Source organism: Eriocheir sinensis, chromosome 16, assembly GCF_024679095.1.
Source record: "Eriocheir sinensis breed Jianghai 21 chromosome 16, ASM2467909v1, whole genome shotgun sequence".
NCBI lineage: Eukaryota > Metazoa > Arthropoda > Malacostraca > Decapoda > Varunidae > Eriocheir > Eriocheir sinensis.
Genome location: NC_066524.1, coordinates 14,302,425 through 14,316,660, shown reverse-complemented (window position 1 = coordinate 14,316,660; position 14,236 = coordinate 14,302,425). Strand labels below are relative to the sequence as shown.

Here is a 14,236-nt window from a genome sequence, read left to right as displayed (position 1 = left end):
CTCCCCCTCTTTCCTTCTACTTTCTTACACCTTTTCTCCTTCCGCTCTCTCCTTCAACGTTCCCTCACACCTTTCCCTCCTTCCCTCCCTCACTCAGGTAACGCCAGGTAGCACAGCTTGAAAATTAGCCTCATGCCAAACCCCTGTCAGTACCTGCTCCTCTTTCCCTCTTTTTCCCCTCTTTCCTCTTGTTCCGGCCCGGGTTACCTGTTCACACTCTTACTTTAATATCTTCTTTCACACCTGTATATGTATTTCGCTTTCATTTTTGCTTCTTTTTCTCCTTTTCTCTGTACACGGTTTTCTCTCGTTTTTTTTCTTCATTCCTTTCTGCCTATCTCTTATTCCTCCTCCTCTCTCTTTTCCTTCTAGCCTTCTCTCTTTCCTTCCTTCCATTTCATTCTCTCCTTTCTTTCATTTTTCTTCATTTCTTCCTTCCTTTTTTCTTACTTTCCTTTCTTTCACGGCTCTATCTTTTTTTCTATCTATCTTTCTTCCTTCCTTCCATCCATTTTACCTTCCCTTCTTCCTTTTCTTTTATTTTTTCACCACCACCACCACCACCATCATTAACACCATCACCAAATTTCCCACCACCACCATCACCACCACCGCCTCCTCCTCCTCCTCCTCCTCCTTCTCCTCCAGTACCTGTCCATCCTTCCTTCAGGTGAACTTGACGTAAACTCTATTTAACTTGTTACCTGGCTATTACCTGGCGCCCGCAAGGTACACACACACAGGTACCCTAACTCACCTGTGATCACCTATTTCACCTGTGTGGCCCACCTTCCTTGAAACTGACCGAAACCTAAGTTAACCCAACCTAACATAACATATCTTAACCCAACAAAACATAACATAACATAAACTAACCCAAGCTAACCTAACCTAACCTATCCTAACATAACATAACATATCCTAACCTAACAAAACATAACATAACATAAACTAACCCAAGCTAACCTAACCTAACCTATCCTAACATAACATAACATATCCTAACCTAACAAAACATAACATAACATAAACTAACCCAAGCTAACCTAACCTAACCTATCCTAACCTAACATAACATATCCTAACCTAACAAAACATAACATAACATAAACTAACCCAAGCTAACCTAACCTAACCTATCCTAACCTTACATAACATATCCTAACCTAACAAAACATAGCATAACATAACATAAACTAACCCAAGCTAACCTAACCTATCCTAACCTAACGACCCATTATATCCCAACCCAACCCAAACCTAATCCAACTCCACCCAAACCAAACTAACCTATTTTTTTTTTCTTTATCCTCTTTCTCCCTCTTTCTCCCTTTTCTTCTCTCCTTTTTTTCTACTTTTCCCTCCCTTCCTTTTCCCTTTTTCCCTTCCTTCCTTTTCCCCTTTTCCCTTCCTTTCTTTTCCCCTTTTCCCTTCCTTTCTTTTCCCCTCTTCCCTTCCTTTCTTTTCCCCTTTTCCCTTCCTTCCTTTTCCCCTATTCCCTTCCTTTCTTTTCCCCTTTTCCCTTCCTTTCTTTTCCCCCTTTCCCTTCCTTCCTTTCCCCCTTTCTCCAGTATTCCCTTTTATCCCTTCTTTCTCCTATTTTCATTTTTCCCTTTTCCATCTTCTCCCTTTCCCCCTTTTCTTCTTCTCCCCCTCTCCCTCTCTCCCTTTGGTTTAGTGAGTTATATTTATTTTTTGTGGTTTCCCGTCGAACAATTTTTCGCGATCATTTTTCTTTTTTTTTTTCAATTTATTTTTCTTCTTATTCATTTTGTGTCTCTTCTGTGCATTCATCCACTCAGTAATTTATTTATTTTATTTATATATTGCAATTTTTATTCATGTTTACTCATTCATCTATTGACTTGATGGAGAGAGAGAGAGAGAGAGAGAGAGAGAGAGAGAGAGAGAGAGAGAGAGAGAGAGAGAGAGAGAGAGAGAGAGAGAGAGAGAGAGAGAGAGAGAGAGAGAGAGAGAGTCCACGCAAATAGGGGAGGAAAACGGCAGCAGGTAAAGCGATAGAGAGAGAGAGAGAGAGAGAGAGAGAGAGAGAGAGAGAGAGAGAGAGAGAGAGAGAGAGAGAGAGAGAGCAGCCAGGTGGAAGGAACTCAGGTGTGGCCAGGTGAGGGGAAAGGTGCGAGTGTTTGTTTGTCTCTTGTTTTTTTGTTTTTTTTTACGCGTTTTTTTTTTTCTTTCTCTCGGATTGACCAGTGAAATCCGAGTGTCATGTTTGTTTGTTCGTTTGTTGCACCCCCTTGTTCTCTTTTTTTTATACATCTCTCTCTCTCTCTCTCTCTCTCTCTCCCAGTTTAATATTTTTAGCCAATATATTTCCTCTGAGCCGGCTGTTTTATGCGTCATTAAAACGTAAATCCCTCGTTTTTTCCGTGTTTTTTCGTCCTTAATGCCCGGCCGACTTTCACAACAATGAGCCGGTCATATATTGTTATTATTATTATTATTATTATTATTATTATTATTATTATTATTATTATTATTAGTGATGGTGGTGGTGATAGTGGTGGTGGTGGCTACTACTACTACTACTACTACTGCTACTACTACTACTACTACTACTACTACTACTACTGCTACTACTACTACTACTACTACTACTACTACTACTACTACTACTACTACTACTACTACTACTACTACTACTACTACTACTACTACTACTACTACTACCGCTACTACTACTACTACTACTACTACTACTACTACTACTACTAACTAATAAAATGAAAGAAAACTAAACCGACCGAAACAAATATTTACTTTTTCCCCATTAATTACCTTTCCATTATTTTCTCTTTCCTTTTCTTCCAGTATTTATTTCCTTAACTTTCAAGCCAACATACGTAAAAATAATCAATAAGGCACCTTTATATACCTGTCAGTTCTCTCCTACCTTATTCCGCACACCTGTCCAGAGTCACTAACTTATGGACAGGTAGGAAAGGCAGGTGTGAGAGTCCGAAGGGAGAGCGAAAGTGAGAGCAAAGACAGGTGCTCATCCAGGTATGCAACAGGTGTGAATGTGAGGGGGCGGAGGAGAGGGGAGACGAGTGAGCAGGTAAATAGGAAAGGTACGAAAGGGGGGAGATAGGTGTGTGTCATGGGGTGAGTGGGATATGTGTAGGTATGGGGATGTTGGGGAGATATGGTAAGGTTGGAATGGTATTAACAGGTTTGGAGAGGTGTGTACAGGTGAGGTGAAGTGATTAACAGGTATGCAGGTGTGGGAAAGGTTTGTGGGAGGTAAGAGTGAAAAGGAAAGTTTGGAAATGTTATAACAGGTGTAAGAGAGAGAGAGAGAGAGAGAGAGAGAGAGAGAGAGAGAGAGAGAGAGAGAGAGAGAGAGAGAGAGAGAGAGCAGGTGTGTGTATGGTCAGTTAAAGGTAAGAATGTAAGCTTGGAAAGGTAATGACATATGTGGGAAGGTATTTATGAGTCAGGTGATGCAAACAGGTATGGATTTGTGTGTCCAGGTGTGTAGATGGGCAGGTAAAGGTAAGGAAGTAGGTTTGGAAATGTAATAATGACAGGTGTGGGAAGGTGAGTAAATGAGGCAGGTGAAGGTGAAAACAGGTATGCAGTTACGTGTGCAGGTGTGTAGGGAAAGTAAGGCCAGGTAAAGGTGAGAAGAAAAGGTAATAATAGCAGGTGTGGGAAGGTGTGTATGAGGCAGGTGAAGATGATAACAGGTATGCAGCTGTGTGTGCAGGTGTGTAGGGAAACTAAGGGCAGGTAAAGGTGAGAAGAAAATTTAGAAAAGGTAATCATAACAGGTGTGGGAAGGTGTGTATATGAGGCAGGTGAAGGTGGTAACAGGTATGCAGATGTGTATTATTTATTTTTCCTCTTTTCATATATTCTTTCTCGATGTCTGTTTCACGTCTCGCTCACGTCTTTTCTCTTTTCCTTATGTCTTCTTTGTTTACAGATATAGACAAGCCTACCTACTCTGTGTCCCTACAGGCATGCTATATAAGCCCATATATAAAAAAAAAAAAAAAAAAAAAAAAAAGATATAAACAAGAAAAGATATAAGAAAGAAAGTTTGGAAAGGTAATGATAACAGGTGTGGTGTGTAGGAGGACAGGTGTGAAGGTGAGAGTTCATGAGTTTAAAGATGTGTGTGTGTGTGTGTGTGTGTGTGTGTGTGTGTGTGTGTGTGTGTGTGTGTGTGTGTGTGTGTGTGTGTGTGTGTATAAGTTTGGCCAGGTGTGAACAGGTGTGTGTGTGTAAGATTGAACAGGTAAACCGGTGTAGGTGTACGTTTTGACAGGTGAAGAGGTGTGAGCGTAGGGTAGGACAGGTGTAAACAGGTAAACAACAGGTAAATAGGTAAATAAAACAGATAAACAGACCAGGTGTAAACAGGTGTATGTGTGTAGCGTTGGAGAGGTAAACAGGTGCAGATGTAGGTTTGAACAGGTAAACAGGTGTGGGTAGAGGCTAGGACAGGTGTAAACAGGTAAACAACAGGTAAATAGGTAGATAAAACAGATAAACAGACCAGGTGTAAACAGGTGTATGTGTGTAAGATTAAACAGGTAAACAGGTGTAGATGAAGAGGTGTGAGCGTAGGTTAGGATAGGTGTAAACAGGTAAACAACAGGTAGATATGTAAAATAAAACAGGTAAACAGGTAGGAGAGAGAGAAAGAGAGAGAGATTTAGTGGCTGTGATGAATTAAACGTCCGAGGTGAGAGGCAGGTGCTATATCATTTAACTAACACGTCTGTATTTATTGATTAAAGAGAAAAAAAGTAAAGCGAACTCGTGAGGATTAAAGATGAGTGGCGAGACGGCGCACGCGGGAACGCTCTTAAAGATATGATTCTGTACGCGGGAGGGGAAGAAAAAAAAAAGATAAATAAATACCCGGACACAAGAAGGTGAGAAAGAAAATGTATACCTCGTCGTTTTACACAAAGATGAGGGAAATGAATGAGTGAAAGTTATAATGAATGAAAAAATAATGAACTAATAAAATTAATGTTCCTAAAGATGTGATTTTGTACGCTTGAGGGGAAGAAAAAGTAATAAAAAACAGTGATTAAGAAGGGGGAGAAGGAAAAGTTTACGATACGACGTTTTTTACACAAAGAAAATGAAGGAAATGAATGAATGAAAGAGTAATGAATTAATAAAATGAATGTTTCTAAAGATATGAGGGGAAGGAAAAAGAATGAATAAACCCGCTGAAAAAAAAAGAGAAGTAAGAAAGAAAAAAAATATACCTCGCTGTTTTATACAAAGATGAAGGAAATGAATGAATGAAAGAGTAATGCATTAATAAAATGAATGTTCCTGAAGATATGAGGGGAAGGAAAAAGAATGAATAAACCCCATCTGAAAAAAAAGAGAAGTAAGAAAGGAAAAAAATATACCTCGCCGTTTTACACAAAGATGAAGGAAATGAATGAGTTATAATGGATGAAAAAATAATGAACTAATAAAATGAATGTTCCTTAAGATATGAGGGGAAGAAAAACGAACGACTAAACCAACTGAAAAAAAGAGAAGGAAAAATATACACTACGAAGTTATAATGAATGAAAACATGATATACTGATAAAATAAATGTTCCTAAAGATATGATTCTGTACGTTTGAATGGGAAAAAGAATAAATGAACATGTTGATAAAAGAGAAAGAAAAAAATGTACTCTGCCGTTTTACACAAAGAAGACGATGGAGAAAATGAAAAAGAATAATTAATAAAATATAACTTGAAGAACACAAAGAAGGCGAAGTGACTGAATGAATAAAAGAGGATGAAAATGTATATAATGACAGAAGAAAAGTATAAATATATTAAATAATAAAAGATGAATAAGTAAATACATAGATAAAAAAAAAGATAAAAAAGAATTATACAACGCCGTTTGTCACAAGGAATATGAAGTGAAATGAATTAGTGGAAGAGGATAAAAAAAAGTTTGTTGAATGAAAAGAATTACAAATAAATAAAGTGATAAAAAAAGTGAAAAAGAAAACTATACTACGACGTTTTACACAAAGAAGATGAAGGAAAACAATGAATGGAAAAGGATGGGAAAAAAGTTTATAGGTATGATGTTTTAAAGAGAGAGAGAGAGAGAGAGAGAGAGAGAGAGAGAGAGAGAGAGAGAGAGAGAGAGAGAGAGAGAGAGAGAGAGAGAGAGAGAGAGAGAAATAAGATAAAAAAAGAAGAAAGAAAAATAAGGAAGAAAAGGGGAAAAAATATGAATGAGAGGCAGGAAGGAAAGAAATAAAGAAAGATATTGAAAGAAAAGAAGGAAAGAGAGAGAGAGAGAGAGAGAGAGAGAGAGAGAGAGAGAGAGAGAGAGAGAGAGAGAGAGAGAGAGAGAGAGAGAGAGAGAGAGAGAGAGAGCATGACTAACAGCACTAACTCACGCTAAGACATGATCTGTAAATCCTGATAATTTTCTATTAGCCACAAAGAACGATTTAGAGGAGGAGGTGGAGGAGGAGGAAGAAGAGGAAGAGGAGGAGAAAAAGAAGAATAACAACAAAAAGAACAAGATCAAGTAGAAGAACAGGAAGGAAAAAAGGAAAACAGGAGAAAAAAAAAATGAAGAGGAAAAACAAGAAGACGAAGAACAAGAAGGAAAAGAAAAAGGAGAACAGGAGAAAAAGAAAAAAAAGGAAAAGAAATGAAGAGGAAAACAAGAAGACGAAGGACAAGAAGGAAAAGAAGAAGGAAAACAGGAGGAAAAGATAAAAAAGGAAAGGAAATGAAGAGGAAAAACAAGAAGACGAAGAACAAGAAGGAAAAGAAAAAGGAGAACAGGAGAAAAATAAAAAAAGTGGAAAAGAAATGAAAAGGAAAAACAAGAAGACGAAGAAAGAAAAGAAAAAGAAGAACAATATTAGGAAGAAGAACAAGGTCATGAAGAAAAAAAAATGAAGAAATAGTGAACAGGAATAAATCAGTAAAGCAAACAAAGAAAATAAAGGTGGCAAGATATTGAACAAACATTGAAAGAAAAGAAAATGCCGTGAAAAAACACCAAAAAAAGAAAGGAAACATCGACAACAACAACAAAAAAAAATACAGATGAAAAAGTAAGGGAAATAAAAGTCAGAAAATAAAACGAAAAATAAAAAAATTAAAACAAACAACAGTAAAATAAAACAAAATAAAACATGAAAAGAAAAAAGAAATAAATATACACAAATAGATAAGTTATTCCCGCATCCTTGTCTTTATTCTTTTTTTTTCTTTTTTTCTTTTTCCTTTTTTTTTTCTCTACCTTCTTCCCGCCGCTAATGACAGGTGCAAATTTAGTATGTTAAGTTAATCAAGAACAAAAAAGAAAAAAAAAGTTTATTAATGAAAATTATGAATGGGAATTTGAATGAACCTCAAATTAGCAAGACGAGCGAACAAACATACGAAAGAACGAGAGAGAGAGAGAGAGAGAGAGAGAGAGAGAGAGAGAGAGAGAGAGAGAGAGAGAGAGAGAGAAGAGAACCCACCCACCCACCCTCACACACACACACACACACACACACACACACACACACAGGCCTCATCAAAGCTACATAATTATGAATCTTTAATTAATAAGAAGACAGCAATAGAGGAAGACATTTTTTATTATACTTTTCTATCTCTCTTTCTTTTATATTTCTCTCGTCCAGTGAAGTTTAATGAGTGAAGTTAATGAATGAGGGAAGAAGTTGTGGTCGTTAGAGTTTGGAGGAAGGAAATAGAGTCGAGAAAAGTAAGAAGTAAGAGGAGGAAGGAAAGGAAAGGAAGAAAGTACTGTAAAAAGAGTTGAAAGTAGGGAGTAGGAGGTAGAAAAAAAGCAAGGAAAAATATAAGGAAAAGATTGAAAGTAAGGAAATATAGTCGATGCGAAAAGAAAAGTTGTAAGGAAAGAAAGTATGCATAAAAAAACAGAAGTAGGAAAGAGTAGGAGAATGGAAAGGAAAGAAAACAAAAAGGATAAATAAGAAATAGAGAAAAGTAGGAAGGATTGAAGGAGAAGGAAGGGAAACAAGGAAGGAATGACAGTGTGAGGGAAAGAAGGAGGAGGAGGGGAAAGTAAGGGAAAGAAAGAAATGGAAGGAGATTTACCCACATTAAGGAAGAGAAAAGGAAAGTAAGAATGGAAGGAAGTATGAGAAAATAAATAAACCCAGAAAAGGAAAGAGGAAGAGGAAGGAAAGTAAAGAGATAAAGAATAAGGGAATAAGAAGTAGAAAAGAGTAGGAAACATTGAAGGAGAAGGAGAGGAAACAAGGAATGACAATGTGAGGGAAAGAAGGAGGAGGAAGGGAAAGTAAGGAAAATAAACAAATGGAGAGAGATTTATCCACATTGGGAAAGAGAAAAGGAAAGTCAGAAAGTATGAGAAAATAAATAAACCCGGAAAAGGAAAAAGAGGAAGGAAAGGAAAGAGATAAAGAATAAGAACCTGACCCAGAGTAGTAAAGTAAGCAATGAAGGAGGAAGGAAGAGAGGAAACAGATCAAAGTAAAGAGACCAGTAAAGTAAAACAAAAGGTAATAAAAGTGAGTGAAGGGAAACTAAAATAAAACACGAAACGGCTGAAGTAAAACCATAAAACACACACACACACACACACACACACACACACACACACACACACACACACACGCACACGCACACGCACTCAAACACACACACACAAAACGAAACAGTCAAAGCAGTAAAACAGACGATAAAAAACACAAATAAAACCAAGGCAATAACGGAACTCAGGTGAAATGAGGCAATAAAAAAACAAATAAAGCGAGCCACTAAAACACACACACACACACACACACACACACACACACACACACACACACACACACACACACACACACACACACACACACAGATAAGGGAACAAGTGAGACAGGTATATAAGAACAGGTGTAACGTAAGGTAATTAGGAACACATCGCAGGTAAAGAAACATTAATCACAGGCAGGTAAAACGGGACCAAAGAACACAGATAGCAGGTTAATGAACTCAAGTAACACAGGTAAAGCAGCACAGGTGAAGGAAAACAGGTGAAGAAGCACAAAAAAAGACAGGTAAAGGAACATTAATTAAGGAACACACAGGTAGAAGAGCCCAGGTAACTCAACACAGGCAAATGAATACAGGTAAAGAAACACAAATAAAGAAACAATTAAAGAAACACAGGTGCAGAAACACAATAAAGAAAGACAGGTTAAGGAACACTAATTAAGGAGCACACAGGTAGAAAGGTTCAGGTAACTCAATACAGGTAAATGAATACAGGTAAAGAAACACTAATAAAGAAACAATTAAAGAAACACAATAAAAAACACGGGTAAAACAGCACAGGTAACAGGTCCACACACTCACCTGGAGCCATGGGAGCCACACAGGCCAGGCTTACGGCGGCTCACTCCCCCCCGGCGCTGGCTCCTCTCCTGGGCGGCATTCCCCTCCCCCGCCTCCCCCTGTGTGATCCCCGCTGTGCCTCTCCCGGGGATTACTTATCTAATGGGGAGGCCCGGGCTGAACGCGGCCTGATCCCGCCGTTTTAATAATTACATTGATAAACGTTAATCGAGGTTATAGCATGGCCGTTAGTGCGTGGTCCTGGCGGGGGCGGTTTGGTGTTTGTTTGTCTTGTTTTGTTTTGTTTTGGTCTTGTTTCGCGCACTCCGTCTTGTTTAAATCCCGACTCTTCGACGCTCACGTAAATATCCGTCACTTTGGAGGCCGTTTGCGTGTGATTGCGTGTGCGTGCGTGTGTGTGTGAGGCCTAGTAATAGTCCCCTTACACCTCACTCTCCCGCGGCATAGAAGGCGTGGGCGCGGCGGAGGTCCTGACGGCGGCACGCGGGGTCACACGAGTAGTCGCGCCGTGTGCTGTGAGGGTCGGCGCGGCGCGGAACACAGATCTCAGCTGCTTTTATCTCCCGCCGTGCCGGGGTGACACTGATTGTAGCCAGCACGCCGCCAGACCTTTACCCTCGCGGCCCGAACGTGTCGTACAGCAAACCCCTGTGTCCCTATGTATCCCTCAACGTACCCATGTGTCCAGGGGTTCCTATGTGTGTGTCCTTCCCTCTAAACCTCTAGGGATATGTTAGAAGCCTCAGGACGCCCCAGGGTAGCTCTAGGTAGCGTGTGTGACCCCAGGGTGAGTGTTCGGTATGTGAGTCGTATGTGTGGCAGCGTAGCGTGGCACTGGCATCGCTCAGGTGATTTTCAGGCACCTGTGGCGCCAGACGAGATCACGCTGAGGTGGAGGATGGTTGACGCCCCCGCCTTGACCCCACCCCCACCCCCCTTTTCCTTCTCTCTCCTACACACGCTGTCGGCCCATGAGTTAGTGTGTGGCTGTTCTCTCTTTTATCTTACCTCTGTTCCCAGTCTTTCTTGCTGGTTATCATTTATTTTTCCTTTACTTACTCCTTCTGTTCCCTTTTTCCATCCCACTTCTCCTTCTCCCTTCACCTCCTCTTTCTTTCTCACTCTTTCTCGCTGGTTATCATTTCTTTTTCCTTTACTTGTTCCTCCTACTCCCTTTTTCCATACTTCTTTCCTGACTTCCTCTTTCTTTATCACTCTTTCTTGCTGGTTATCATTTTTTTCCTTTACTTGTTCCTTCTATTCCCTTTTTCCATACTTCTTCTTTCCTGACTTCCTCTTTCTTTCTCATTCTTTCTTGCTGGTAATCATTTACTTTTCCTTTTCTTTTTCCTTCTTTTCTCCTTTTCCATCCCCCTTCTCCTTCTTTCCTCACTTCCTCTTTCTTTATCATTCTTCCTTCTGGGTATCGTTTATTTTTTTCTCCTATTCCTCTCCTTCCCTTCTTCCATCCCCCTTCTCATTCTCCCCTCACTTTCTCTTTCTTTCTCATTCTTCTTGCTCGGTATCATGTATTTTTCCTCCTATTTCTCTCCTTCCCTTCTTCCATCCCCCTTCTCATTCTTCCCTCACTTCTTTTTGCACTCTCATTCCTTGCTGTCTGTCTCTCCCTCTTCCTATTCCCATTACCTTTAAGTTTATTCCTCCATCCTCGTTTCGTCTCTTTTACTCCTTCCATAATACTTCTTGCTGAATTTTCTTCTTCTCTTTCCTTCATTTCCTTGTTCTCTTCTACTCCTCCTCCTCTTCCTTCTATACTTTTCACTCCCTTCTATTCTATCTATCCTTCCATTTCCTCTTTCTTCCTTTTATTTCCTCGTTGCATCCTCCTTCTACTATTCTTTTCTCTCCCTTCTCATTTTATTCATCTATTTTCCTCACTCATATTATCTCTTATTTCTGTCATTCCCTTGTTCTGTCCTTCCTTGTTCTCTTTTTCCTCCTCCTCCTCCTCCTTCCGTTTCCAATTTCCTGTTATTCCCTCATTTTTTTATCATGCTTTTCCTCACTCATTTCCCCCTCCTCCTACTCCTTGTCACTCCTTTGCTCCCTCCTCCTCCTTCTATTCCTCCTCCTATTCATTTTTCTTCCTTACTCTCTCTATTATTTTTTTTCCTCCTCCTCCCTCCGTCTCCAATTTTGTTATTCCCTTTTTTTTTTTTCCTCTCTCTACTCCTTGTCCCTTCTCCTCCTACTCCTCTCCTCCCCTTTTTCCCTCCTCATCCCTCCGTCTCCAATTTTGTTATTCCCTCATTTTTTTCTCATTTCCTCCTCCTACTCCTTGTCACTCCTTTACTCCCTCCTCCTTCTATTCCTCCTCCTCCTCCTATTCATTTTTCTCCCTTACTCTCTCCATTAATCCTCGGCACTTCCTCTCTTCTTCTCCTCCTACGTCCCGTCACTCATTCATCCTATTCTCCTTTCATTCTCTCCTTCTATTCTTCTCCTTCCTCCTCCCCCTCCTCCCCCCCTCCTCCCCCGCCGCGTCATCCGTCACTCACCCATCACCCGTGTTCGCATTTCTCGTCTCTCAAGGATGAAACTTTCTCTCCGTCCCCAGTGCAAAGTTTTTTTTCCTTCCTTCCCCAACTCCTGAACCTTGGATTTGAGGCTTTGTGGAGTGCGGGGACGAGGGGGGAGGGGGGAAGAGGGGATGTATGTAGGCAGGTATGTAGGTATGTAGGTATGGGTGTGTATGTATGTATGTATGTGTGTGTGTGTGTGTGTATATGTGCTTTTCCACCCTAATGTTTTTCTTTGTTTTTTTTCTTTATGTTCTTTCTTTATATATTTTTTCCTCTTTTTTTTCCTATCTTATCTCCCTCCTTCCCTCCCTCCCTTAATTCTCCTTTCTTCTCTCTTTTTTTTCCTTTATGTTCTTCCTTTATATATTTTTTCCTCTTTTTTTTCCTCTCTTATCTCCCTCCCTCCTTTAATTCTCCTTTCTTCTCTTTTTTTTCTCTTTATGTTCTTCCTTTATATATTTTTTTCCTCTTTTTCTCCTATCTTATCTCCCTCCTTTCCTTAATTCTCCTTTCTTCTCTCTTTTTTTTCCTTTACGTTCTTTCTTTATATATTTTTTTCCTCTTACTTTTTTTTCCTATTTTATCTCCCTCCCTCCCTCCCTTAATTATCTCCTTTCTTCTCTTGCTTCTTCTATCTCCCTTCACTTACATTCTTTCTCTCGTGTGTTTATAAGTGTGTGTGTGTATGTATGTGGTTGTATGTGCGTTTGTGAGTGTATTGGTGTATGTAGTTATGTTGGTGTATGTGTATTTCAAGGTGCGTGTATCAGTAGGTTTATGTGTGTGTGTGTGTGTGTGTGTGTGTGTGTTTATACCTGGCGTTAATTACCCTTACAGGTGTTTATCGCTCATTAACTTCACACCTTCACACCTGACGCGATTCTTTCCTCCTTTAGCAAAAAAAAAGAAAAAGAAACTACAAATCAACTCTTCATAAAAAGCAGAAGCATTCATCATCATCATCATCATCATCATTATCTTCATCATTATCTTCATCATTCATCATTTCTTTTATTTACATTTTTAGCGACATTACATTGATGGCACATTAGCCTTTTAATAAGCCACTGGAAGGAGGGGAGGAGGAGGAGGAAGAGGAGGAAGGAGAAGGTGAAAGGGAGTAGAGGAGAAAGGGTGATAAGAGGAAAGGGGGAAGACGGAAGAGAGAGGGGGAAGAAGAAGGGAGAGGGAGGAAGAGGGGAAATGGGGTAGGGGCGAAGATTGGGGAAGGGAAGAAAGGGGAGGGGAGTGAGCAGAGGAGGAGGAGGAGGAGAAAAGGGGTAGAAGGAGGGGGAGAGGATGGAAGAAGGGAGGAAAGAGGATGTAGAAGGGGTTAAAGGGATGGGGAAGGGGGGAAGAGAGAGGGGGAGGAAGAAGGGAGAGGGAGGGAGAGGGGACAGGGAGGTAGGGGGCGAGGATAGGAAAGGGAGGAAAGGGGAGGGGAGGGGGAAGAGGAAGGGGAGAAGAGGGGTAGAGGGAGGAGGAGAGGATGGAAGGGAGGAAAGAGAAGAGGAGGGAGAGAAAGAGGGAGTAAGAGGATGGGGGAAGGGAGTTAGAAGGGAGGGGTAAGAGGGGAGGGGGAGGGGTATTTAAAGAAGTGGAGGCTTTTAAAAATGGCGTTCGTCGATGAGGTATGCGGCGTATTGGATAATTATGGGGATTCCGAAGGGGGGAGGAGGGGAAAGAGGAAGAAGAAGAAGAAGGAAGAAACACAAAAAGAAAGAAGGAAAAAAGGAAAAAAAGACAAAGAAAGAAAAAAGGGGAAGGAGAAATATGAGAGAAAAAAGAGGAAAAGGAAGAAAGAAGAAAGACAAAAAGAAAGAAGGAAAAAAGGAAAAAAGACAAATAAAGAAAGAAAAAAAGGGGAAGGGGAAATATAAGAGAAAGAAGAGGAAGAAGAAGAAGAAGGAAGAAAGAAGAGAGACAAAAAGAAAGAAGGAAAAAAGGAAAAAAGACAAAGAAAGAAAGAAAAAAAGGGGAAGGCGAAATATAAGAGAAAAAAGAGGAAAAGGGAGAAGAAGAAGGAAGAAAGAAGAAAGACAAAAAGAAAGAAGGAAAAAAGGAAAAAAGACAAATAAAGAAAGAAAAAAAGGGGAAGGAGAAATATAAGAGAAAAAAGAGGAAAACGAAGAAGAAGAAGGAAGAAAGAAAGACAGAGACAAAAAGAAAGGAAAAAAGGAAAAAAGACAAAGAAAGAAAGAAAAAAAGGGGAAGGAGAAATATAAGAGAAAATATTAAAGAAGAGGACAGTGAGAGGAGGAGGAGGAGGAGGAGGAGGAGGAGGAGGAGGAGGAGGAGGAACTGGAGGACACATTAGTTTAACATCAAAT

General features: G+C 40.0%; 1 protein-coding gene across 1 annotated transcript in view; it reads right to left on the bottom strand.

Annotated features, from left to right (window-relative positions):
- Positions 1 to 9,962, bottom strand: part of LOC126999337 (fibroblast growth factor receptor-like 1) — a 139,858-nt gene extending 129,896 nt beyond the window's left edge. The window contains exon 1 of the mRNA XM_050861854.1: positions 9,364 to 9,962. The gene's annotated coding sequence lies outside the window, so the exon portion shown is untranslated. The remainder of the gene's footprint in view (positions 1 to 9,363) is intronic.
- Positions 9,963 to 14,236: the final 4,274 nt, after the last annotated feature.